This window comes from Pan paniscus, chromosome 2, assembly GCF_029289425.2.
Source record: "Pan paniscus chromosome 2, NHGRI_mPanPan1-v2.0_pri, whole genome shotgun sequence".
NCBI lineage: Eukaryota > Metazoa > Chordata > Mammalia > Primates > Hominidae > Pan > Pan paniscus.
The window spans coordinates 65,080,978-65,108,201 of NC_085926.1; the positions used below are offsets into that span (position 1 = coordinate 65,080,978).

At 39.0% G+C, this 27,224-nt stretch overlaps 2 long non-coding RNA genes across 2 annotated transcripts in view; one reads left to right on the forward strand and one right to left on the reverse strand.

Moving 5' to 3' along the window:
- The window catches only part of LOC117979684 (uncharacterized), a 149,065-nt gene extending 128,632 nt beyond the window's left edge, over window positions 1-20,433 (reverse strand). The window contains exon 1 of the long non-coding RNA XR_004670592.2: window positions 20,264-20,433. This is a non-coding gene — a long non-coding RNA (uncharacterized LOC117979684). The remainder of the gene's footprint in view (window positions 1-20,263) is intronic.
- LOC129397409 (uncharacterized) overlaps window positions 1-27,224 on the forward strand; it is a 58,620-nt gene that overhangs the window by 23,830 nt on the left and 7,566 nt on the right. The window lies entirely within an intron of this gene.

Genomic DNA, 27,224 nt, shown 5'->3' on the forward strand with positions numbered 1-27,224 from the left:
TATAACAGTGATATGTGATTAATATATTTTGTTTAATATATGTTTTCTGTGTGGCAAAATAGTCTTGCTTTTTAAAAAATAAAAGAAATGGCCAGGTGCAGTGGCTCACGCCTGTAATCCCAGCACTTTGGGGGGCCAAGACAGGCGGATCATCTGAGGTCAAAAATTCCAGACCAGCCTGGCCAACATGGCGAAACCCTGTCTCTACTAAAAATACAAAAATTAGCCAGTTGTGGTGGCGGGTGCCTGTAATCTCAGCTACTCAGGAGGCTGAGGCAGGATAATAGCTTGAACCCAGGAGGCCAAGGCTGCAGGGAGCTGAGTTCGTGCCACTGCACTCCAGCCTGGGCGACAGAGCGAGACTCTGCCTCAAAATAAATAAATAAATAAATAAAATAACATAAAATAAAAAAGTACTGAGTTCTGCTGAGTCATTCATCCACAAAGTCCTGAGAACAGCTGGGGGAATGCCTTCATTTTTTTTTTTTCATTTAATAACGGCTTTGCTGAGATATAATGCACATACCATAAAATCCATCTTGTTAAAGTATACAATTCTGTGTTTTCAGCATATTCACAAAGGTGTGCAACATCACCACTATCTAATTCCAGAACATTGTCATTATCCCAAAAAGAATCCCCATGCCTGTTAGCAGCCATTCCCCACCTCCTCCTTCATCCAGCCCCTAGCAACAACTAACCCATCTCTCTGTCTCTATAAATTAGCCGATTCTGGACAATTCATATAAACGGAATGCTACAATATGCAGCCTTTTATGAAGGACTCCTTTCCCTTATTCAAGATTCATCCATGTTGTAGAAGATAGAAGTATTTACTTCTTTGTTTGGCTAAATAATACTATTGTATGTTCATACCATATTTTGTGTATCCATTCATCAATTGAGGGACATTTGTGTTGTTTCCACCTTTTGGCTGTTACTAATTCTATGAACATTCATGCAAAAGTTTTTATGTGAACATATGTTTTTAATTCTTTAGGGTCTATACCTAAAGTTGGAATTTCTGGGTCATATGGTACCTCTATCTTGAATTTTTGAGGAACTTCCAAACTGTCCTCAAAATGGTTGTACCATTTTGCATTCCCACCAGCAATGTATGAGAGTTCCAATTTCTCCACATCCTCACAACACTTGTTATTTTTGTCTTTTTGATATAGCCATCCTAATAAATGTGAAATGATATCTCATGTGGCATTGACTTACATTTCCCTAATGAATAATGATGTGGAACATCTTTTAATGTGCTTATTGGCTATTTATATATCTTTTTTGGAGGAAGGTCTATTCAAATCCTTTTTCCATTTTTAAATTAGATGTTTCTTTTTATTGTTGAGTTGTAAAAAGTTCTTTAAATATTCTAGATACTAGACCCTTATCATATATGTGATTTGAAAATATATTCTCCATTATCTGGGTTGTCTTTTAATTTTATTGATGGTGTCCTTTGAAGCATAAAAGTTTTTAATTTTGATTGCATCCAATTTCTTTTTCTGTTGCTTATGCCATTGGTGTTATTTCTAAGAAACCATATCTAATCCAATGTCACAAAAAATTAATTTTGGTTCTTACATTTAAATTTATGATCTGTTGCAAATTAATTTTTGTATATCAGTGAAGTAGGGAGAACAACTTCATTCTATTGCATGTGGGTATCCAGTTGTCTCAGCATCATTTGATGAAAAGACTGCTTTTCTTATTAAATTGGCACTCTTGGCAAAAATCAATTAATTATAAATGCTAGGGTTTTTTCCTAGGCCTTTGATTCTACATTTTTCATGTACTTGTCTTATTTGTCTATCTTTATGGCAGTACTATATCATCTCGATTAATATAAATTCATAGGAAGATTTGAAATCAGAAAGTGCAAAGCCTACAACTTCGTTCTGCTTTTTCAAGATTGGTTTGGTTATTCTGGGCCCCTTGCATTTCCACATGAACTTCAGGATTTGCTTTTCCATTTATGCAAAGAAGGGCAGCTTGGATTTGAAAGAGATTGCATTGAATATGTAGACCAATTTGGGGAGTATTGCCATTTTAACAGTATTAATTCTTACAATCTATAAACATGGAATGTCTTCCCACTTATTTAGGTATTTCTTAACTTCACTGAAATGGTTTTTAGTTTTCAGTGCCAAATCTCACAATTCTTTTGTGAAATTTATTCCTCCTAAGTATTTTATTCCTTTTTGCGCTATTGTAGAGAGAATTTCTTTCTTGATATCATTTTCAATTTGTCCATTGCTGGTGTATACAACTGAGTTTTGTGTATTGACCTTGTGTCCTGCAACTTTACTGAACTTCTTTATTAACTCCAATAATTCTTCTGTGGATTCACTATGATTTTTTATATAGAATTTCTGTGGCTTTTTAGAGTCCCAGGAATATGTCAGAGCCCTTCAAAGACCCCTGCAAATGTCTCATTCCTCAGTTTTTCCATTTAAGTTTGTTGGTCAACCTCTTGTTAGCCCCAACTGGTAATGGCACCTCAGACAGCTGTAATATTAAACATTTGCTGCCAATTGTTTTCAACAAGTATTTTGAAGATAACACTATTCATACAGAGTGAGTTCTGAATCAAGTCAAATAAAAACAAGCCCTGAGAATGGAGCTTTTTAGCAAGCTTTCAGACAAGTCAAATAGTGGAAATTCTCTGGAGATCAGGCTTTAGGAAAACTCCAAACCTATTTTTTCCCTTCCAGTGGCTGATAGGCTACTGGTTTTCACAGCAATCATAACTGTAATCCTGATGGTTTTCAAGGCTACTGTGGCTGGGGAAGAGGAAAGAATTATAAATCTTAAAGTGCTATAAATCTCATTGTTCTTACAAAGTTTCAATATTTTTCTTAAATAAACACTCCTCAGATTGTTGTAAGCCTTTAGTTATTTCTAGAGTTCTTCAAAAGTTGATTTTGACAGGTTTTTTGTCTGTTTGGTTGGTTGGTTGGTTTTACTTGTTTATTTGTTTGTTTGCAAGTGTTCTTATTTCTTCATTTCTTTTATGAAGAAGTGAATTTTCAGAGATCCTTACTCAACCATTCTAGAAGTCAGCCCAATGCATTTATTTATTTATTTATTTATTTATTTATTTATTTATTGAGATTCTTACTGCAGAATTCTGAAAAGAGCAATCAAAGATAGAACTTGAGCCAGTAGAAAATGCACTTAATAAGAACTGGGCATTGATGGAGTAGTTGTCAATTCTAAAAAACAAAGAAAAATTAGTTTGCCAATTTAAAGTACTTGAAATATTTTTAAGTGATGCAGCACATTCTTTATAAGTTTCTTTTCTATTTGCTTACTATTAATTAAGATCCGAATAGTATTGGAAGTAATGTCCTTAGAATACTAAGCATGCAAATCCATTACTATGTTTCTTCATGATACTCACTAATGAGAGTGAGAAGGGGAGATTCCCTGTTTTTACTACTTTTTCTACACCCAAATGATGTCAACATAGCTGTGCTACCAAAGTGAGGCATGTTGTGGCAACTTTCAGAGATGAAGCAAGGTGCTAAGAAAAATTAAACTCTTTCATGCTTGCCCTAAAAACTTAACCCTTTAGTGTGATGTCAATATCTCAGGGATTCCCTCTAATTCACTGGAGGAAGAAAAAGTCTCACCAATATTATCGATACATACATTATGCAGTATGGATTTTGTAGGGGCTAAGTTTTTTTTTTCTTGATAGCCCTTTCTATTCAACTTTCAAGGTTAAATCTAAAAATGTGTGTAAAGTGCTATATGAAATAGCAACGTTTCAATATAATTCTTATATTTCAGGATGTGTTACAGAGCAGCTGATAGCCCCCAGGGAATCTATCCTTATCACTTCCAAAATTGATTGGTGCTGTTAGCAGAAGGTAGCAGAAGTTATTTTCCTTCAGATATCTCCAAAGCACAGCACTTGCTCCTTCTATATTTATAACCTAGGCACCCTAACCAACAGCTGCTTCAATGTGATGGGAGCAAACCGAGATTCTCAGCTTAGATATGGGCAAGCTTTGAGACAGAATACAAGCGTACTATGTTCCTTTCCTTGATTCAGCTAATTGCTGAATGACATTTTAATAAGCATCTGAGGTAGGACAAACCTGCCATTTATATTAAGATCAGCCTTGAGCTGTAGACAAGAATTTGGACTATAGAATTCAGCAGGAACACCCAGATACCAAAGCTGCGCAAAATGACAAAAAAAACAAAAACAAAAACAAAAAAAACAAAAAAAACTGATCCTTGCATATCTTTGAAGTCCATAACCAAGGGATAGGAAAATTTTATCTACTTCCTATAAGAAAAGGCAGTTTCCAAGGGTGGAGCAAGGATAATTTCATGCTGTTAAAATTCTAATTAGAAATTCCTATTTGAAGACTCTTGTAGTTCTTTGCCATCCTTTTTCTGGACTAACATTTTAGATGCTTGGGTTGTGATCTTCCAGCAAACCTTATTTCAAGATAGGCCCTTTCATCTTTCAAGTGTCTTTGGGGCATCCTTCTCAGTGCCAGGATCACAGTTATCTATTGCACAAATGAGGCCAAATGAGGATGCCACTTGGCCTTCCTTTCACAAACATCTTTCCTGCCCATGAAAAAGCAACAAAGCAGTGAATGGTTCAATGGCATCTGAAGCATATAAGTTGTAAATTTGCCCACACAAGGAAATCAATAGATACTTTCAAAAAGTCAAAGAGTTTCCCTCTATACTAACAAGCTGAATCCACTGGGGGAAAGAAGTGTTGGAAGATCCCACTTCTGTGTTGAGTATCTTGTTATAGTCCCCTGGCTTGTTTTCCTTCACAAAGATTGAATTCTGAGAGAAGACAATTTTCCTGTAAAACAAGCAATGCAGTCCTTAGCCAATGTGACCTTGAACCAGTCCAAGCTTTATTGGCTTTAATCTCCTTATATACAAATGGGAATAATAACAGTATCTGCCCCCCAACAGATTGTAATGAGGCCTGAGTTCCTGTAAAATGCCTACCCTACTGCCTGGCTCCTAGTCAATGCCCAGTAAATGGTATCTCTGAGGTTAACAAGGTCTAGATTGATGTTGGTGGTGACTGATGATGATAAGCTGATACTGAATATTAGCTGATATTGAAATTTAGCTCAGAATCTCCCTATTCTTCCGATCATGCCCTTTCTACATCCCTAACAATGTTTGTTCCTCAGCACTCAGTTAACTCAGATCCCACCCCCAGATAGAAATAGAATGCCACAGCTTAATAAGTTTGAATGTCTGCAATTTAAAGAGGACTACAAGAAAACAATGAATAAAGTACTCCACAGGGTGAGTTTAGGTGCCAGAGCATTTCTCCAGAGCAACTTTTTATGGGTAGCCAGGGAGGAAGAAATGAATGAGACCAAGTTAAAGTAGAAGAAACAGAGCTCAATTCAAAGCCCACCTGGATAGATGGTTTTGTGAGGTTGATTCCTGGATATCACTACAATGAACACCTTTGTTGGAAGAGCTGAGCCATGGAGACTTTTGCTAATGTTGGTTGATTAGATTATTACACAAAGCAGCATAGAAGGCAGCCTTCCCTCCTGCCCCTTTGCCCTCCTCCTCTTAATTTTGTAGATTGATTTGACTACTCATCAGTTAATTAAGATATTTATTCCCTGCACTAAGGTTAGCCTACTTATCAGATGATAATAAAACTCATTTGAAAACTAAAGAGAAACATTTAATTCCAAGTCATATACAAAAGCGCATTTATAGATAGATATCTTGAGGAAAAGCAAGATCTAAACTTCTAAAATTTAAATTCCAAGGTTTGAGGGCAGGAGGGGTTATTTTTACTGTATTTCATAGATGCAGGCATTCATGATTAAAATTTTTTCTTCTGATACATTAAAGAGGATTGATCTGGTAGAGGAATAATCATACAGAAGTTGAAGTCTAAAGTTCTGAATTCAAATTCTGACTCTACTGAGCTCTGTTACCAGAGAAAGTCATTTAATTTCTCCATGCTCCATTCTCTCACTTGTAAAATGAAAGTGCTTGATAACCTATTTTCTTTTGTGCATGTACATTTTACAATCGTTATACATGTTCATCATTTTTTTAACACATGGGTATGTCAAGATAACAGCAAAGTTCTCCCTACTCATTACCCAACAGAGTCACTACTCAGAGGTAACTATAGTTAACTGTTTGTATACATTCATATATGTGAAGACATGAACACATATATTTTACAGAAAAAATGATTCCACTATATCAAATGTTGTGCAATTGCTTTTTTATTCCTAATAATATTTTCCTGAGCCTCATTTTAAGTGAGTTCAGGTAAATCTACTTCAAATACTACATAACATTAGGTTATGTCATGGTTTATTTAACTTTTCATTGATTTACAAATTTAGGTTATTTCTGTTTTCGTTTTTTAGCTGATGCAAATAAAGCAGCAATGAATTTTCTTGGGCAACTATCATGTGCACTTAGGCTCATATACCAGTTGACTGGATATCATAGAATGCTTCTAAGAAATTGATTTTTTTTTCTCTCCTAGACCATGGTTTTTGGTCTAAAAATGTGTATAGAAAGCTTCAGCAAGTGACTCAGAACACCATCTCTCTTGTCCTCTCTTTCTCTCTCTCTCAAAAAAAGATGCAAATACGACTTTATGACATTTTACTGCAAATCTGACAGAAACCCACATGAAAGCCTGCGTAAAGGTTTTCAGAAAGTTTTATTTAATATTGTCAATAATGGCATACAGTTTAAACTGCCAAATCCCTCAGAACTTTAGAGAAATATTTAGAAATTGATGAATGTTAATAACAACAATGTAATGGCATAGTCGGGGGTCGGGGGGAGATGATAATTTGTTAAAGAAAAACATGCAGAGCTCAGCTGAGAAGAAAAATCCCCTTTTCTGACTGACACAACTGAGCAAAGAGAATCATTCAACTTCAAAGCCAAAACAAAAAAACTTAACTACTTACCATAATTTGGGAGTAAAGATTGACAGTTTGCTGCAAAAGTTAATCTCCTGATTCATGTTGAAGGCATTGACTCAATAGAGTACCATCATTTATAGTATTGCCTATGAGTTAATAAAATTTGCTATTGGAGAGTTTACAACTTCCTGTGTTTAAGAACAAAGGTTCCTTAAAAAAAAAAGAAGATGTAATTTTAGTTATGCCTCTTTCAACTCAAACACTGCACAAGTGAACAACATATGGTAATTCAAACCAATAAAAGTTACTACAAAGAAAAGAATATGATGGATGGCCTGTTCACCTGTTTCTGAAGGTAGAGTATCATCAAGTTGGAGAAAAGGAAGTCAGGTAGAAATGGCATGACCACCATCTTATTTTCTTCCATCACTGCATTTATCCAACAATGCCCATTTACCGTACATGCACTTAATTTTTATTGTAACCATCCATATTCATCTCAGAGTGAGATGTATTTCCTAGGTGTGAGGGAAGATTTCCAAATTAATAAGTTATTTCTGCATCAAAATTCTCTGAAAGGATTATGAAGAGTGTGATGAGAAAAATCACACTTTCAACCCTAGTCTGAAACAGCACAATATATACTTTTGTTTTTCTAAAGAAACTTCTTGTAAGGGGCCAAAACAATTCAAGAAACCATTCTGGGATGGTCAACTAGTCACCCCAAGCAATTTATTCTTTCTTTATAGCTGCATCTTTGAGAGAGTTGTAGAATATGACAAATTCAAAGAGACCAGGGCTGATAGTTTCACAAAAATTACAGTTTCATAAAAATTATTAATGTAATTTTGAAATTATTTACATTAATGAACTCCAAAGGAAATCCTGAGTCTATAATAAGGACATATAACAAAAAAACTGAAAATGAAATTTTCACAATCTCATAATATTCAATCCTTACTTTCTCAGTATTATTACAGATATCCTACAGGTTTCTAAGATTTTCAGTGTTTCAGAACTATTCCTGTTAGTGTGAAATTTCCAACATAGAGAAAAGCTGTATTTTTTATAAATCTTACAGAAATGCTTATCTTAGGCAAAAATGTTTCATTTAGAAATACGTCATTAAAGGATTTTGGATTCTACATAGTGGCTACTTTAGAGGGAACTCTAGTCTGGATATTTTCTGTTGTTATCTGCCTGACTTTCATTCACTTGTCTTTTGCATCCTGAGCATCCTGATTTCCACGTGGAACTGCCCCTTCCATAATCTCAGTAGGATGGTGTTTGTCATTTCCACAGCACCACATGTGGTCAGGTGATCCAAGCCTGATCAATTACAGCATCACATCCCTGGAGCCACAGTGATTAGTTTAGAGGTGAACAAAGGAGCTCAGTCAAGGCTGATTGTAGCCAATGAGTCAATGTATTCAATGCCAGGGCTCTAACTTGAAAGAGAGATGCTCTGTTTCCATGTGTACTGCTTTTAATTCATGGATATTCCATTTTCACTCACTTTCAGTTTTTGTTTTGTTTTGCTTTAATCATTTCTACTCCCTCTCTTCAGGTTTTTTTTTTTTTTTCTAACTCTGGCCAACTTTTTCCATGTCTTATTCTTTTGGAACTGCAGTATCCCAGGAACCACCCAGAGAACAGAAAAACATTTTTTGCTTCAGAAGGATTAGGATCTAGGCACCATGTGGAATTCAGTTGAAGAGTTTCTTACATGTTCTTTACAAAAACAACAAAACAGAAAATAATAAATGAAACAACTACTATCAAAAGGCAGCTGACCCAGCACTTCTTTTCCTTTTTTCTTGAAGTTTGGCTGGGCAGCCTGCAAAACAAAGAAACGTATTGGCGATATGAGGTTCATATGTCAGAACTCTTTATCTTGAGTGGGGCTGAAAACTTAACTTGAATTGACTTGAGAGAGAGAAGATATTTTCTCCTCTATCAGAAACGTTCAGGGTAGAGGTTGGCTTAGGGCACAAATGAATTCAGGATCCAAATGATGTCATTGGACTCATTTTTACTCCTTATCTCCACTCTGCCTTCCTCTGTTGATTTTATGGTCAGGACCTGAGACATTAAAGCTTGTAGTGACACCTGAAAAATCAAGGCTCAAGTACTTTTTATAGCTGGGGGAAGAGGAAGCATAAGCAAGATTTTCATTGTGCCTCATTGGATTTGACTGAACCCATTCATTCATTCATTCATTCATTCATCTACTCCTGTTTCTCTCTAAGCAGTTACTTTCTGATTAAAAACACATCAATGACCACAGCATCCCTGAGATGGTGACCTCCGATCACAAGTCTGTGTGACTTTCCAACTCATCTCTCCAAAGGAAACTAATTCAAACTCACGCTAATTTCAAAATCCATGGCGAGAGATTCTGAAAGAAGTCATTTTTTGTCCACCCCTAGTCCAGTCAGAGGAGCTGTGAAGATTGCCACTTTGGGGCATTAAGGCAGGGTCTCTGAGAAAGCAGAGAGACAGAAGAGGAAACAGTCCCAGCATAACACAGTCCCCACCATAATACAAACATATCTCAAAATTCTTTAGGGTCTTTCTGTTATGCCAACCTATTCACTCATGTGATACAGAAATGGAGACAACATTGGATAACTCTCTGCATTCAGGCTAGGCAGAATTCCCAATCCCAGCCTTCTCCATGTGCTCCCAAAGTGCAAGCTTCACCCCAGACCAGTGAAGTACGATGAGTAAACCTCAAGGAATAACATAAATGCCTATAAGCAACTCCAGCTTAATTTCTAACTTGTACCAAATATGCCAGATACAATGAGTTCAAATCCTGGCTCCATTAATTAGCTATGTTGCCTTGGGCAAGTCACTAAACTTCTCTTTGCCACATTTTCTTTAACTGTAAAATGTAACCCTCACGATTTTTGTGTAAACCTCATGATATCCCTCCTTCATAAAATTCTGTGTATCATGATTTTCCACAGTGGGACTATTTGGTAGTATTCTCTTATACTTAAACCCCTGTTAACACTTGTAAGTTTTCTATTACCTACCCACCCCTAAATGATGACAAGGCAAAGTCAGAGAGCGTCAGTGTGGAAATATAAATCTGACTTCTCAACCCAGCCCTGAGCCCAGACATAGTGTTGCTTTGAAAAGGCACTAAACTTGGGCCCCCAGATTGTCACCTATAAAATGAGGGAATTGGAGTGATTGTTTCTGTTTCCTTCCGGCCTTATTCTAAGAATACCCGTTAAGTGTAACAATTATTTTAAGACTGAACTTATGGTAACTTAAATGTTACCGTCATGGAAAATTAAGATGCCTTTGTTAAACAAGGGAAGTAGCAGTGTGCTGTCAAATATGGAATTCTCTTGTATAAATGTGAATGGAGAAAAAAAATCTGAGAGAGCAACCTCTGAGCAAGGCTTCTGATAGTCTCTGAGGTAATATCCTGAGAGGATATGGCTCCTCATTAAGAGATCCCGGCCCAGCACAGCAGAAGGAGGAAGAAGCAGCAAAATGTTTTCCCCTGTGATATGTTGCTGGTCTTTCACAGATCTGTATTGTTTTTCCTCTCTTGTTTCCATTTATTGGTTAACTACTAATATTAATAGTTTTCTTAGCCTCGTAGTAACCCCCATTTGTGATTTAGAAAACAGATTCCAAAGGCAATTCTTGTTTCACTGGAAGTTGAGATTTTGGCTTGCTGTACCTCGTGGCCTTCTGGGTTCTGACGGAGGCTTAACCTGAGAAGAATATTATGTCTGGTTAAGGAACAGAGCAGTCCCTGAGCTGCCACAACTATAGATCCTTGGTATGCCAGGAAATATACTTTTGTTCCAGGATCCTTTTCAAGTCACTACCCAGGCCTCTCCAAAGAAGCAAATGCCATTCTGTCTTGATTTTCATCCTGACATGGGCTTGGGCACAAATACATTGTCCAGCAGCATCAAACACTGTTCTGCAGAGGCTTCATCCTCAAACCATCCTATCAAAGAAATAACTGCAGGATACTCAGCCTCACGGTAGAACTCATTGTGACTACAAACCCTGTTTTATATACCTAATCACATTGTCCATAGAAAAAGCAGGAAGCCAGCCGGGTGAGGTGGCTCACGCCTATAATCCCAGCACTTTGGGAGGCCGAGGCGGGCAGATGACAAGGTCAGGAGTTCAAGACCAGCCTGGCCAACATGGTAAAACCCTGTCTCTACTAAAAGTACAAAAATTAGATGTGCGTGGTGGCAGGCGCCTGTAATCCCAGTTACTCAGGAGGCTGAGGCAGGAGAATTGCTTGAACCCAGGAGGTGGAGATTGCAGTGAGCCAAGATGGTGCCACTGCACTCTAGCCTGGGTGACAGAGCAAGACTCTGTCTCAGAAAAAAAAAAAAAAAAGCAGGAAGCCAATCAGAGAAGCAAAATTATTTCCTTCGTTTTGTTCTGTGTGAGATAGGGTCTTGTTCTATTGCCCAGGCTGGAGTGCAGTTCTGCAATCATAGCTCACTGCAGCCTTGAACTCCTGGCCTCTCACATGATCCTCTCTCCTCGGCCTCCCAAAGCACTGGGATTACAGGCATGAGCCACCACACCTGGCCATAATTCATAGATAGATATGAATGGGTATGATATTTCACACTTGAGAGAAATAAGGGAGGTGGGAAAAAATCATTCTTTGAACAATTGCTACTTGTCAAGCTTTAAATGCATTGTAAAATTAAATCCAAATAAGAACTCTGGGTGTGGCAAGGCAGTCTACTTCCATATTACAGAGCTATGAGGCAATTTGCTCGAGGCCACTCAGCTAGTAACAGCTGAGCTGGGATCCGAACCCAAGTCTGTTTTTCTTACCACTTCAACCACCAAATGCCCATATATCACTTGAAATAACTGGGGGAATTCATTTTCTAATTTAGATTCATATTGATGCATATTATATGATGTTTCTTATCTTGTGAACAAGGCTTATTTCTATAGCGTTTCCTTAACACCCCAGAAAGTAAAATTTTTCTCCAAAAGAGACTCAGAATTTTAATATTTTGCTTACTCAAAAAGGCAGATTACATTCTGCATTCAAAACAAAATAGCTCCCCCTACAGTTTTTGTTCTATTCTCATCCTCGGCTTTGGCAAACAACACAGAGAACCCCTAGGTCAGATACCAGAAGGCAGAGCTGTGCATTTGCCCCTTATTGATGGGAATAATTATTGGTCCATCTGCTTAGAGAGGATCAGGGTTGCTACTCAGGACAAGGAGGCAGCCCTTTAACATTTCCTCACTTTCTTAAGTGTCGGCAACAATTAGCAGAATAACTCTGTAGTTGCTAAGAGTCTCGTGTTGATTTTGACAGGCTCCAGGCTGGAGTAAAAATGTGCTTTCTGGAGGCCAAATTCCCTTCCAACTTCCAGTGCATAGCTGGCAAAGGCAGACACTGTCAGCTATTCAAGTGCCGAGATTCCTCTGTGATGTCATGAGTCCCAGCTTGGCCCAGAGCCCACTGCCTCCCGGTAACTGGTTGGAAACTTGCAAAGCTGTGCGTCAGCATCACGTTAGGAACATGGCACCTACGTGCTCTCCCATGGGTCTGCAACGAGGGAACACCACTGATGATGCAAGGACTGCTGGGAACTTCACTATAGTTCTGGGTGCTCAGTGGCCCTGGGGACGTCAATAATTTGAACTGGCCTAACGTCATTTACTCTCACTATCCCTTAGAAATATCAGCTGTCTCTGCCTCTTTTGGATTTGGTTCTTTCTCCTAGGTAATTTCCCAAGGAATTTTTAGGGGGAGGGAGGTGGAAGACCCTTCATGTAGTCCATGCAAGACCTACCTAAGTGGACAAATGAAGGAAGATGGATAATAATCAGCCCCCTATTGGTAATGTTAAGAAAAATTAAATTAGCAAATGGAGCTAGAAAGTACCCTGAAAACTTTAAAGGATATAGAAATAATGATTAACATGTGATGAGCTCTTAACATGGGCTAACGACTGTGTTAACAACTTTACATGTAATATTTCTTTTAATCCTCAAACCAGGCTTATAAAGTTCATTCTATTTATAGACCCATTTTGCAGAAGAGAAAACCGAGTTGGAGAAGTTAAATATTAAAAAGATGTCAAATTGCAGAGCAGAAAATTAACTCTATATCTGTATGACTCTAAAGCTCATGTTCTTAACACTGGATAGCACTGCTTCCCCAAAACAGAAGTGCAAGTTAAGTAGCAATTTATAGTGGAAAGTATAATCAGATACTAGGAATGATACTCAGATCCTGAGAAAACTGAGATTTTAAAACATGAGCATGCTTTCTCAGTAAAGTTGCCCTTTGCACCCGTAAAGTGCCTCTTACCTCGATGACTGAACATGACAATTAGTGTGTATAGAATGATTTGTGACTTTTTAAGAATTTCCATATGTGCCATTTTATTGAATCCTTCCAGTAATCCTATAAGAAACACGGGGCAGGAATGTCTACTTTCTAGATAAAGCAACTGAGGAAGTTAAGTGACATGGCCAAGGTCCCATAATTTAAAAAGAAGAATCTACTGATTCTCAGTTCATAGCTTTTTCTACTTCCCTGAGATGCCTGACTTGGGAACAAATGGTAACTTCAATTCTTCCACCTCTTCCCTACAGCAAACCTAGCCCTTGGTATCTGCTTTTCTCCATCTTCTTTAAAGAGATAATAATCCTGTCACCCACAAACTTCTGTGCATCCAAGGACAGGGTTAAATAAATCACTTATTTGCCCTAATCCTCCCTGCCTGTCAATATTTGCTGAATGGCTTCTTTAGAAACCGCCCCAAGTTTTCTTGACCAGCTGAAAGTGATGAGCAATGGAGAGAATTTACAACGCAGGAGGAATGAATGAGAGTTTGGCGGACTAGACATTTGGGGATGATATTGTCTAAATTGGTTAATTTCTTTTAATCAAGTGGCTTAGTTCAAGCCATCATTAGCTCTCCCATGTCAATGGTATAAGTGGAATGACCTCCTAAAAGGTCCTGCTACACCCGGCCAACCATTTGGATCTGTTTTTTAAAGTGAAGCCAATTTAATCTTACAAAAAATGTAAGTTCCTCTTGGCTTTAAGCCTTTCAAATGCTTCCCAAGGCCTTTAGGATTAAAATAACAAATCCTTATAATAACATATGACCCCGGCTTACTTGTCCAACCTCTGCTCGGGTCACTCCCCAACATGCCGCATTTCCCCTCTCAGTCTGCACCCTCATCTCTTTACCCAATGTATGAGAATTCCCTTCACAACTTCCCTGACAATAGTCCTCCAACCTAGGCTTGAACATGCCCAGGAATAGCCTGGCAGAATAGCCATTCTCTTGACAAGCACATCAAATTATCATTCCCTAGCTGAGTCCCAATCAGCTCCTTTATAACTTGGGATCAGAAGTCATGGAGATATGGGTCCATGCACACTGGCTGTGTGAGTCAATGTCAAAGCCTCAGTTTCCTCATCTGAGAAATGGGTAACCTGATGAAGTTGTAGCAATTAAGTGAGAACAGGTGCAGAGTACTCCTAACAGTGCCCTAAATGTAGTAAGTGTTCAGTAAGTATTAGCCATCATCATCATCATCACTTTCACCACACGCCTTTCCATTCACTTGGCTACACATCCTGAGTTTCTTCAACAAATGCAGAATAGCATTAACTATTTAAAAATCAGTTAACATTTAATACTCCCCCCAGTACATATAGCCTAATGCCCTTTTATCTAGGGAGAAGTCTTGGATTATCATAAGAAGTTCCCTAGCTCTGCTGCCAAGTTATGCGGGTTTACTGACTAGGACCACAAGTTGATTGCCACATCTTCTCCCACCAAACCAGGCCCACACCTAATGCCCATGTACATACACCAAAGAATAAGTGAATTTCCCAGTTCAGTTACTTTTAGAATTGGACTTCTAATCCAGCTTGAGTCTATACTACATCGACACTATAGGAATAGAAGAGGAGGAGGAGACAGTCTAAGACCCAGGACAGTTGCAAAAGGATTTTTTGTTTAACAAAAAAGAAAATAATGGCCGGGTGCGGTGGCTCATGCCTGTAATCCCAGCACTTTGGGAGGCCGAGGCATGCAGATCACAAGGTCAGGAGATCGAGACCATCCTGGCTAACATAGTGAAACCCCATCTCTATTAAAAAATGCAAGAGATTGGCCAGACGTGGTGGCGGGTGCCTGTGGTCCCAGCTGCTCTGGAGGCTGAGGCAGGAGAATGGCATGAACCCGGTAGGCAGAGTTTGCAGTGAACCAAGATCACACCACTGCACTCCAGCCTGGGCAACAGAGCGAGACTCCTTCTCAAAATAAAAAAAAAAAAAGAAAAGAAAAAAATACATAAATAACAAGAAAAAGAAAACATATAGTGCTCTTATTTGCATTTTTGGTTCACAGTGAAAAATCAATACGGTGTCTGTCTTTTCTTTCAAGAACTCCAATGCTTCCTACTTCAAAGCGTATCATCTAAGTTATTGCCTTTCATAAAGACAGAAAAATGAGACATTAATTTGTGCAGCATGAATTGAATTTCTGAAGGAAATACATGGGGGGTGTGTTTGAGGAGAAACTATAGAGGCCAATGTAGTAAAACACGCCTCCCTGCATTGGTGTTATGAATCATCACACTCAGCCAATGTGGCTAGACTGTGCCTCATTTCATCATGTCTGTAGACCATGCCAGATGACCATAAAGAAGCATCACATGTTTCTTTGCATATACAGCCTCATCTAACCACAAAGAAATAATTAAAACAAGCAACAAATAAAAATTGTGGACATGTATTTTTTAACTGAAGTGTAGCATAGCAACTACAGCGATGAAACAGATAAGAGAGAAAACAGATCAATATTTATAGCATAAATTTTGGTAACACAAAACCAAACTACCATTCAAGGAACCCAACTCTTCTTGCCACATCACCCCAGGAAGGCAGCCAACTCAAGGCAAAAGAGGACATTAATTTCTCAGTTCTCACCCCTATATGATTCCCACTCCCTCTTTATACCATGAGGACCTGCTCTAAGCAAACAGGGCTCATGGGAAGTTGACAGCAACACCTTCTCACCCCATCAGCGTGGCCTTTCTTCCTCATTGCAGCCACTGACAGCTTTCTGTCCTCAAGGCACTCAGAACATTGATTCACCCGGACTCCTTTGGTTACAAGTGTCAGAAACTAAACTTACTGAGTTAAGCCAAACTGGAATGATGGGTTCAAATAGCAGGGAAGTCCAGGAGTAAGCTGGCCTCAGGAAGCCCAGTGACTTAGACAATGTGATTACATTTTACCATCTCCCTCCATCTCCAAGCTCAGGTTCCACATGTTGTCTTCTTCCTTTTCTATAGATTGGCTTCTTCCTCGTGGCCAGGTTGAATGAGGAAATGGTAAAAGAGGTGTGGATGCAGACAACTCTGGGCTTTCATTTCCTGCTTAGTAACACCAGAGCTTCTCTATTCCATTATCTCTCTCTATGAAACTGCAGGGAAGGACTCTGGTTGGCCTAAATTGGGTCATGTGCTCATCCCTGTGGCCATGGAAACCAGTTACTATGATTGGCCAGGCCTACTTTTTATGTCCATTCCTACGGCTGCAGGGCCATGTCCTGTGATTGGCAGCTCCTCAGAACCACATGGAGTGGAAGAGCTGTTCCTAGAAATAGGGTGCTTGTTATTCTGAGAGGTAAGTAGAAAAGACAAGAAAATGACAGTTATTTACCATATCATCCTATTCTGTCTTTATTACCAGAATACACACATCCTCTGACCCTCTTTCACTTTAACCCATGACCTCTGCTTCCCATTAAATATTTTCTGGAATAATTCTTATAAACATAGACCTTTTAAATCCTGCCTTAAAATCCCACTTGATCTCATTCTCACATTTAAAGAAATCCATCCTAGAAGTCATAAGTAAATAAAAAACACTTTGTGTTTACTACAGTTTGGTTTTAAAAAAAACTTCAGAATTACTTTTGTAGAGCTCAAAAAAACATTCAATTACCAACCATTCCTCCTTTCAAAAGTTCCAAGATGCACAAAGGCTGCTCTCAAGGCCACTCACCTGCCTGCTCAGATACTGACAACCGCCCCCTCCAAACAGTCCCACTTTTAATTTCCCCTTAAATAGTTCTATTTATTTTCTCCTACCATTTACTCTTTGACCTTTCTAGAATAATGAGCTAGAATCTCCAGACCTCACCACTTACAGTGATTGTAATAATAAAAACCAAGAAGATGGTGATCAAGCCAGCGACCTATTAGGTGGAGCAGGAGAAATGGTGGGCCAGGCAGGCAAAGTCAGGTTTTTCATAGCAGGTGAGGGAGGGAGGGGTCTGTGCATACTCACATGCTGGTGTATTTTCCCTGCAATCTCCCTATTCACTTAAAGTTCAGAGAGTTGGCAAAAGCCACTTATTTCACAAACTCATTCACAACAAGGCGGGGTTACCAAAGCACAGATGCTACACAGTGAAATAGCTTTGTAGTCAAATAAATCTGGGAAAGGCTTCCCATCATATCCCTTGATTTGAGGTTTATAGTGTACCTGAAAGACTGACAATTTTTACAGTGAAGGCAGATGTTTCTCTTGTTTTACCTGTCATTCCAGAAACACATTTGTGAATAGAACTCTTCACAATAACACCCATTAAAAGTCTTAGGAATATACTTCAAGAATTGTACCACCAAGAGATTTGTGGCTACTAATACCATCTCCGGGAGAATTTTTGCTTTTTTTCAGAAAGCTGGCTCAAACGTCAAAACTCTACTGATGGAGATGTTGGGCAAGCAGCCAGCCTGTGGTAGGTACTTGGAAAGAGAACCTTTTGATATCTCATCTTCTGCGGCCTCTATTTGGTTTGGACTTGCTCTCCATACACCACTGCTGAGTTTCTGAGCACTATACATTGGAGAATAATCATTTTGGTTCCACTGAAAGGCCTCTCTTTTCATCAAACTAGTGTAGTCCTTTTACATCTCTCATTGTTCCAGGGAGCTATGAGCAGTTTTCCTACCAAAGGCACCAGGTGCTGTCTGTGTTTCTGGGACCTTCTCCAGTGCCTGTCTCTGTTGGTCCCCTTGAATGTGCTGCCTCCATTTTGCTACTTGTAATTGAGAACCATGGGCTTCAGGCTGGGTTTCCATCTCCCTGCCTTGCCCCATTAGACTTGATGTTATATTCCGGAGTTTCAGTCCCAACCCAAAACCTACTCTCATATGCCTAAACTACAGGTCAACCTCACCCTATTAAATTCAGCTCAGGGTTGAGCTTTTAACCCACCACTTGTCTGCAAGAGAAAAATAGAAGTTCCTTTCCTTCTATTTACATTATTTCTGAAATTTCTGAAATAGAAGGAAATAATTTACATTATAAATAATTACATTAGATTATTTCTGAAATCTACATTTCAGAAAATTTTAGCTCTTTGGTCAAACTTGGTGCTTTCTACTTGTATTACTGTTATGTGTATGAATGACCTAAGTCCCTGCGCCACTGCCACACATCTCAAGCTTCTTCAGGACAAAACAAAAATCTATATCTGTTTTTCTCCTTATCTCCCTAATACCTGGGTAACGTCTTTTGCAGGTAGTAAGCACTTAACAAATGCCTATTAACTGAATCAATAAGAGAATATATAATCTTATATAGCATGTGGATGCTTTGGAGGACTAACAGAAAAGACAAAATATTTATAAATTTAACATATTAAATCCTGTTAATTTAGAATTTCCTAAGCCAAAAGTGTATTAGTCCGTTCTCACACTGCTATAAAGAACTGCCCAAGACTGAGTAATTTATAAAGAAAAGAAGTTTAACTGACTCACAGTCCCACATGGCTGAGGAAGCCCCAAGAAACACAATCATGATGGAAGGGGAAGCAAGGACCTTCTTCACATGGTGGCAGGAGAGAGAAGAGCCTGTGAGAGCTTCTCAGGAAAAACTACCATTTATAAAACCATCAGATCTCGTGAGAATCTACCCACTATCACGAGAACAGCATGAAAGCAACAGCCCCCATAATCCAATAACTTCCCACCAAGTCTCTTCCTCAACACCTGGAGATTACAAATTCAGGATAAGATTTCAGTGGGGGCACAAAGCCAAACCATATCAAAAAGCTGTGTTGATTCCCATAGCATGGTGATTTTCCCTTCTTCCCCCTACCTTTGAGTACGTCTGGCATTGTCTGGAAATATATTTAATTATCAAAACTGGGGTTGGGGTGGGGAAGAACAGAGCTACTGGCATCCAGAGGGTTGAAGCCAGAAATGGTGCTAAACAACTTACAGTGCACAGGACAGAACCCCTGCCTTCAACAAAGAATTATACGTCCCCAAAGTCAATAGTGCCACTACTAAGAAACCCCGCCACAAAGTCAAGAAAAAGCCCGCCTTTCCACTGCCCAATAACAAAAGCTTGCTAAAGAAATGAATAACCTAAAAAGATTGCAAGATAGAATTCAAGTTTTTTCAAATGCTTCAAGTCACCTGGTTTGCTTTCATCAAAGAATGGTCTTTATGATTATCATTATTCCACTGTAATCACCCAGAATGCTTTGCTTATGTTCTGTGCTGGACCAATTGGTAAATTGAATTGCTTAAATGCATTCCCTTCTTAGTGGTGCTTTTGTCTGTATTACAGGGCAGGAACCAAATTTAATTCCGTAGTCATAGGACAAATATTTACCACAAAAAATAGCACTTCAACAGTTTGAATCCTTAACTGCCAGAGTGGCTGCTATAAAAGGGATTGTAAGCACAAACACTCAGCTAGTATTTAAAGACCCAGTTGCTCATAAGCCAGACAGCACATGCACAAATTACCATTTTCTTCACTTGGCAACTGCTGTTATCTTGACACATCCACTTAAAAATTATTTCTGACAAGAATCTTAACAGCTTTAAATCAGTCTAATTAAAGGTAATACATTTTTGCTAGAAAAGCATTTGAAATTATACAGTATTGCACAGTTCACTTTTCAAATCAAGTTACTGAGTGCATTAGTAAATGACAAAAACATCTCCACTGACATATGGTCTTCTATCGAAGGAAAACATTTCTAATACTTTATGGAAGTTTCTAACAGCAAGGCTGTAGGAGGCAAAAAATGCTTAGAGAGCTTTTCCATAGTGAAGTAGCACCATGTCCTTGAATATTACTTTATGTAGATGTGGTCGGCAGCTCTGACAGGGCTCCTAGCGACCTCTGCCTCCTGGTACGCAGGCACCTGTGGAATCCCCTTCCTTTGTGCACAGAACCTACTGACTCAGTTTTAACAAACGGAACATAGCACAGGTGATGAGATGTCATTTCCATGATGTGGTTGCAGTCTTACCTGCATCTCGCTGGCTTTCTGTCTCTGTTGCTGGCAGTCTCTCTTACCTTCTTGCTTGCTTGCTGCCATGTTGTGAGTTGCCCGATGGAGATGCCCACGTGGCAAGAAACCAAGGGTGGTTCACAGCTTATGAGGAGCTGAAACTCACTCCAACAACCCACAAGGATTGGAAGCCTGCCAACAAACACATGAGTGTTCTTAGAAGCGAATCCTCCCCAGGCAAGCCTTGAGATGACTACAGCCCTGTGAGAGACCCAAAGCTAGAGGACCCAGCTATACGTGGCACCTGGTTTCCTGATCCACAGAATCTGTGAAATCGTAAATATGTAGTCATTTTAAGTTGCTACATTTTAGGGTAATTGGTTGTACAGCAATAGATAACTAATACAAGATATAACCCTGCTGCCCCAATCTTTATCTCTTTTGTTTTAATTCCTTCCTTACACAAAAGGCTCACCTCTCCTATTCTTTGATGCATCCTTTTCTTATCATTCCACCAGCTCTAAAACTGAACTCTGCATCTCCTTAACCACACACCAGTATTTCCTCCTGACATCTATATTTTTCAAAAGCTTGCTCCTTTACACTCTTTTCTTCTTCCCCAAAGCTCAAATGAATGGAATGAGAAATGCTACATTGGCCATCTGGATTCAGAGCATTGGTGTTATCATTAACTTCTCCACTTTCCACATTGACAATCCCACACACAGCCACAGTGCCCTCAACCTGTTCCTCCTCTCTCCACAAAGGCTCTCGCATCCCTTCTTTCTTATTGTTTCCTTATGTTGGAACAATTGTACTTCTCTAACAGGTTTCTTCTCCAATTCATTTCGTACATACAAAGCCAGATTATACCTCCTAATACACCACTTTTCTCATTTTACATGAAATTTTTGCCTAGAAACCTACAAAATGTTCATTCATGTTTGGAAAATCACCTTTGATTATGACATTCACTCTGACAGTGCACCTAGCATGCCAGTTTTTATCTCTTTTGTGTTCAGGGCCTTATGAAAACTTGACTTGTAAGGTTCAGAATTTCTAAGTCTTAGAGCAAAGTAAAACACCATAGCCAATTTGATAAAATAAATCCATCAGGGCTGTTGTTGCAGGTCAGGTCAAGAAGTAGACTGTGAGATGGAGATTATTAGCATGAGAAAAGATTATTAGGGAGTTCTTCAAGATTGACAGTGGTGGGGAAAGGGAAGGCCAGAGGAAGAAGTTGGGAGACGATGCAATCACAGCAAAGGCCTCAGCCTTAGAACGTCATTCTTGCTCGTAAGAGCCTAAAACAGGAAACAATTCAAATCTCCATCAATAAAATAAACTGTAGTATACTGAGACAAGGAATACTATGCAGTAATAAAAAAAAGGGCTACCATTAAGCTCAACAACATGGGTGACTTTCACAGACACAATATTAAGCAAAAGCATCAGACACAAAAGAATGTGTGATTCCATGTACCTGAAGTTCAAGAGCTAACAAAACTAATCTATGGTGATAGAAGTTATAACAGTGGTTTCCTCTTAGGGAAAAGGGGTTACTGACTGGGAAGGGTCATGAGGGAATCTTCTAGGGATAGGGTCTGAATATATTCTATATCTTGATCTTGGTTGTGGTTAATACATATGTAAGAATTTCTCAAATTCTACACTAATATTTGTATACTATAATATATACACATTATAGCTTTTTATCAAGGGAAACATAAGTGTTGGCCTGAACAAAACAACAATTACCTCAAACAGAAATGTATTCATCTTCCTTGAAAGACCAGCTAAAACCACAGCCAGTTTGGGGGATTCGGGGTTTTGTTTGTTTGTTTGTTTTTGTTTTGTTTTGTTTTGTTTTTTGTTTTTTTGAGAGACAGGGTCTTGCTCTGTCACCCAGACTGGAGTACAGTGGTACAATCATGTCTCACTGTAGCCTGAACCTCCCAGGCTTAAGCAATCCTCCCTCCTCAGCCCCCTGACTAGCTGGGACCACAGGTTCACATCACCACATCCAGCTAACTTTTAAATATTTTGTAGACACAGAGTCTTCCTATGTTGCCCAAGCTGGTCTCAAGCTCCTGGCCTCAAGCGATCTTCCCACATAGCCCTCGCAAAGTGCTGGGATTGCAGGTATGAGCCACCATGCCAGGCCAAAATTTTTAAATGTGCTGTGTTTCTTCCCAAATTTTCAAAATAAGTGTTCACAACTACATAGCTGTATGTGTACCTCTACCCATAAAATATAGAACGCATGCCAATAGGAAGAGAAGACACCAGCATGTTGACGCTAGTAATCTCTGGCCACTTTAATTGTAGGCAATTTTAATTTTTTTCTATTTGATTTTCTAAAATTAACATTATTATTATTTGTGTAAGAAAAAGAGTGATTTTTTAAAAAATGCATTATCATTCATTGAGGAATAAACTAAAAGAAAAATGCAGTGCTGAAAGTGACATTGTAAACACCGTAATCCCTGAGAGTGTGTGTTAAACATCAGAGTGAAAAAGGGTAACTTTCTCAGGACCAACATGAGAGTGGACAAGGGGTATAGAAGACCCATGGGGGAAAGGTACCATGCTAAAAACAAGCTGCAAATGACCCTGGCTGCAGTGACAATACATTTAAATGGGAATGTCCAGTTGGAAGGAACACAGCATAACTGCTGACAATCAGGAATTTCTGGCAAGACGCAGGCAAAGACAGAGGGGCTGTCCCAGTAACATGGCTGTGATTTCTTACAAGGCCAAAAAAGAGCCCAGTTCTCTGACAAAGACTAGCTCTTCCTGTGGTGGTAGCCGCCGATGCTGCCTGAAGGACAGGCTAGAAAGACGCAAAGCAAGAAAGCCTCTCAGTTCCTTACAGTTACCAGAGTAACCCGGACATCAGCCATGTTGCCTGGGAATACCCAGAGTAAGCCACAGTGGCAGGTAAATAAAAAAGGGTGTGAATTTGTCAGATTCCAAAGTCTTCCAGCCACTCTGATTCAGTGACTACTGAAATCATTTCACAATGATCAGACTAATCCCAGAGTCCCTCGTGGAGAAACATCACATTCTCTGCCAGTCCAACTCAGGAACATGAATCCCCAGGGGCAGCTGAAGGAACACAGACATTTCAACGAAGAGTTTTTATAATAAGAGGGAAAAGATTCTTTCTCTCCAAAGGAGTCTGAAAGCTCACAAAAAGAAAAAAATTTAATTTCTTTATCACGTAGTATAAGTAAAATGATAATTGAAACAATAATTTAAGGATTTATTTTTGAGGAAGGAACAGAGACATGCTAGTGGCTGTGAAAGATGCCATTTGCCACTGTGGAAGCAAAAATAGCTTTGTGATCAGAAACACTAGTACTGGCTGCATGACCGTGGACAATTTACCTCTGTATACATCAGCTTCCTCATGCATAAGGTGGGGAGAATAATACCCATCTCACAGACTATTGTGAGGAGTAAATGCAGATAACATATATTATGTGCACTTGGTGCAATGCCTGGCAAGTACCAGGCACTCAATAATATATATCACGTGATCCATGCTGTTGTCACAGTTATGGACAATTCTCACTACAGCCTCTTTCTAAATTTCATTCCAGTCTCACCCCAGCTACAAAGTCTTCTTTTCATGCCTCATATTGCATGCTCTTGTTTCAAGGATAGTGTCTAGCTCTATAAAAAGTGTACATAACAAGATCTAACCCAAGCCAACAGGCACAATAAGGCCATCGTAAGGCCTTATTGTGAAGGTGGTAGAGTACACTGCAAACCCAGATAGAATGAAGCCCAGGTAAGTCAGAATTATGTAAAGTCAGCTTGTCTGATTTTTCCCACTGTGGAGACATCAGAATCTTGACTCATAAAGTCTGGTATGGTTCACTTGTCCAAGGACCTACATATGAGAATACCCTGATATGTTATTTAATCATAAAACCTGAGAGGCTCGTGGAAAACAATGGAATCTTAATTCTATAAGGAAATCTACATTGTATAAAATTTGTAATAAATGACGCATAGTCTCTAGCCATTCCTCACTGAGGAATTGGTGATCATCTCTTAACAATGACTTTGAGCAAAACAGTTTCACACTGTCTGGTCACAGAGAGACTTTACTTTCTGCTTAAGCATTTGCTATTAATAGAAGTATAATGCCACCATTGACGGGGTGGACTGTGATGTCAGACTGCCTGCAGTGCTAAACCCAGTGCCGATATTTGATAGGTGCGCAACTTAGGTACATTATTAACAATTGTTTTTTTTTTTTTTTTGAGATGGAGTCTCACTCTGTCACCAGGCTGGAGTGCAGTGGTGCAACCTTGGATCACTGCAACCTCCAACTCCCTGGTTCAAGCAATTCTCCTGCCTCAGCCTCCTGAGTAGCTGGGATTACAGGCAAGCACCACCATGCCCAGCTAATTTTTGTATTTTCAGTAGAGATGGGGTTTCACCATGTTGCCCAGGATGATCTCTATCTCCTGAGTTCATGATCCGCCCGCCTCGGCCTCCCAAAGTGCTGGGATTACAGGCATAAGCCACCGCGCCAGGCCCATTGTTAGTATCTATTTTTGCTTCAATCTTATCAAAAGTAAATGGGATTGATAATAGTACCTGTGTCAGAATATGGTTGTAATCATTTATCATAAATAAATTTATTGATGATAAGGTAAACCACTTAGTGCCTGGCACACAGCAGGCAAATGTTTAGCTATTTTTACTAACTTTTAATCATTATAAATTATTAATTTTTTACTTATATTCACTTTAGAAATTTCAGAAAACAGTGGAGGGGAGAAAGTTTCAAACCTTCTGCTATGGAATATCTCGAAATGGCCACTTTAAACATTTTGAAAAAGTTCTCTTCTAAAATATACAATTGTACAATTAATACCAAAGTGTATATGGTATTTTATAACCTAATTTTTTCCCATCTAACCACCAATTATGGGGTAAGGGGGGATGTCATATTTTTTACTTAATCATACTTCATGGGAAAAATCTTTGTCATTATATATTCTTCGAAACATTATTGTGCCTTATGCAGAATACTACATTGCGTAGGAGTATTTCTTTAACTATTCCTCTATTACTGGCTATTTAGGTTTCCAAATTTTACTATTTCAAAAAAAATGGTTGAACATCCCCTAATGTTTGTGCAAGTCTGTGATCTTTTCTTTAAGATAAATTCCTGGGAGTGGAATTTGTGATACCCAAAAGGAATAAACATTATTGAAGCTTCTGATCTATTTAATGGGTTTCTATTGGGAAACATTGCTTCCCCTAAAATGCTCTTTCAAATTCTGGTTGGAAATATGTGATGCTACAGTTCTTTCTCTCTCTAAGCAATAGGATCTCTCATCAGTTCCCCCATAAGATGTACATTCTCGGTCGGGCGCGGTGGCTCCTGCGTATAATCCCAGCTCTTTGGGAGGCCGAGGCAGGTAGATCACGAGGTCAGGAGATTGAGACCATCCTGGCCAACATGGTGAAACCTTGTCTCTACTAAAAATACAAAAATTACCTGGGCATGATGGTGCACGCCTGTAGTCCCAGCTACTCGGGAGGCTGAGGCAGGAGAATCGCTTGAATCCAGGAGGCGGAGGTTGTAGTGAGCAAAGATCACACCATTGCACTCCAGCCTTCTGGCAGAGTGAGATTCCACATAAAAAAATTTTTTTAAAAAGATGTACATTGTCTTCTGTGTGGCAATAGAAAGGCTTTTAAAACTCTTCCTGATTAAAAAAAAAGAATTCTTTCCTGTTGTCTTTGAGCTGGAATTGAATTATGCAAATATATGAAATCCACAATACTTATTGCGCCACCTCTGGCAATAGCATCCCTAGGGGTTATCTTTTGTTCACTTGGAGATCAATATTTTGTGTATTTCATTTTGGATGCTCAGGTAGAGTAAACAGCTTCATTTCTCCTCTTGCCCATTTCTCTACTTTCTTTTTTCACATTCTGGACTAGCGTGTTACTTTCTTTATAGGCAAAAAATAAAAATAAACACATGAAATCTCTAAACTCCAACCCATTTAAAGACTGGTGCATGTGTCAATTTCTTATGGTGTCCCCTTGCGGTTAAAAGCAATCTCAATGCCTTACCCCAACATTCAAACATAAGATCTAGCCCCTGCCTAACTCTTCAACTGTGCCTATGCCTCTCTCTCTCCTTTGCGTACCAAATTACAGTTATGCTAAACATCATGCAGTTCATTGAACATTCCAAGTGCCTTCTGACACTAGGCTATTCCTGAGCTGTTCCCGCTACCAGAAAGGCTTCTGTGCTCCTCCTTGTCATTCAGATCACATTCGAATGCTACCTCCTCACCATCCTTGCTTGCCCACACAAACTTAAGCTGCCTCTCACTCATCCTTTCTAACATCACTCAATATAAGTCTTTGCAGTGCACTTGCCATGCTCTGATCTTATATATTACCAAAATCCTTGGACTGTTTTCTTCCCAGCTGTATTCCTAGGAACTAGTGCCCGGCACATCGTAAGTGCTCCATAAATACTTACTGAAAATTTTGTTGAACGAATTATGAAAAATTTACTTATTATATCCTGCTGAAAATCTCCAGCAGAACTTAAGTTCTGTAAGAAGGAAGGGAAGTGTTGTAATGAGAATAAGGTGGACCTCTGTAAGAAGAATGAATGTCTGTTATACATATAGCCTTACTTAGGAAACCAATGGTGAACAGAACTATGGATACTGGATAACAGGAGAGAAGTGTAGGGACTTTAAAGTGGCAAAGAAACTCCTTTTGGTTGTGAAAAATGCGTGGATGGAGACAGAGACAGGAGTTGGAGAGAAAGAGAGAAAGGAAAGCAAGAAAGATAAAAGGGAGGAAGGGAGAGAAGGAGATAGAGAAAGAGAGAATTCAAAGCGAGTCTTTGAAATGCTATATGGCTGAGATCTTGCAGAGGCACAAGCCACATGTCAAGGGCTTACAGAAAATTGGAATGATGTAT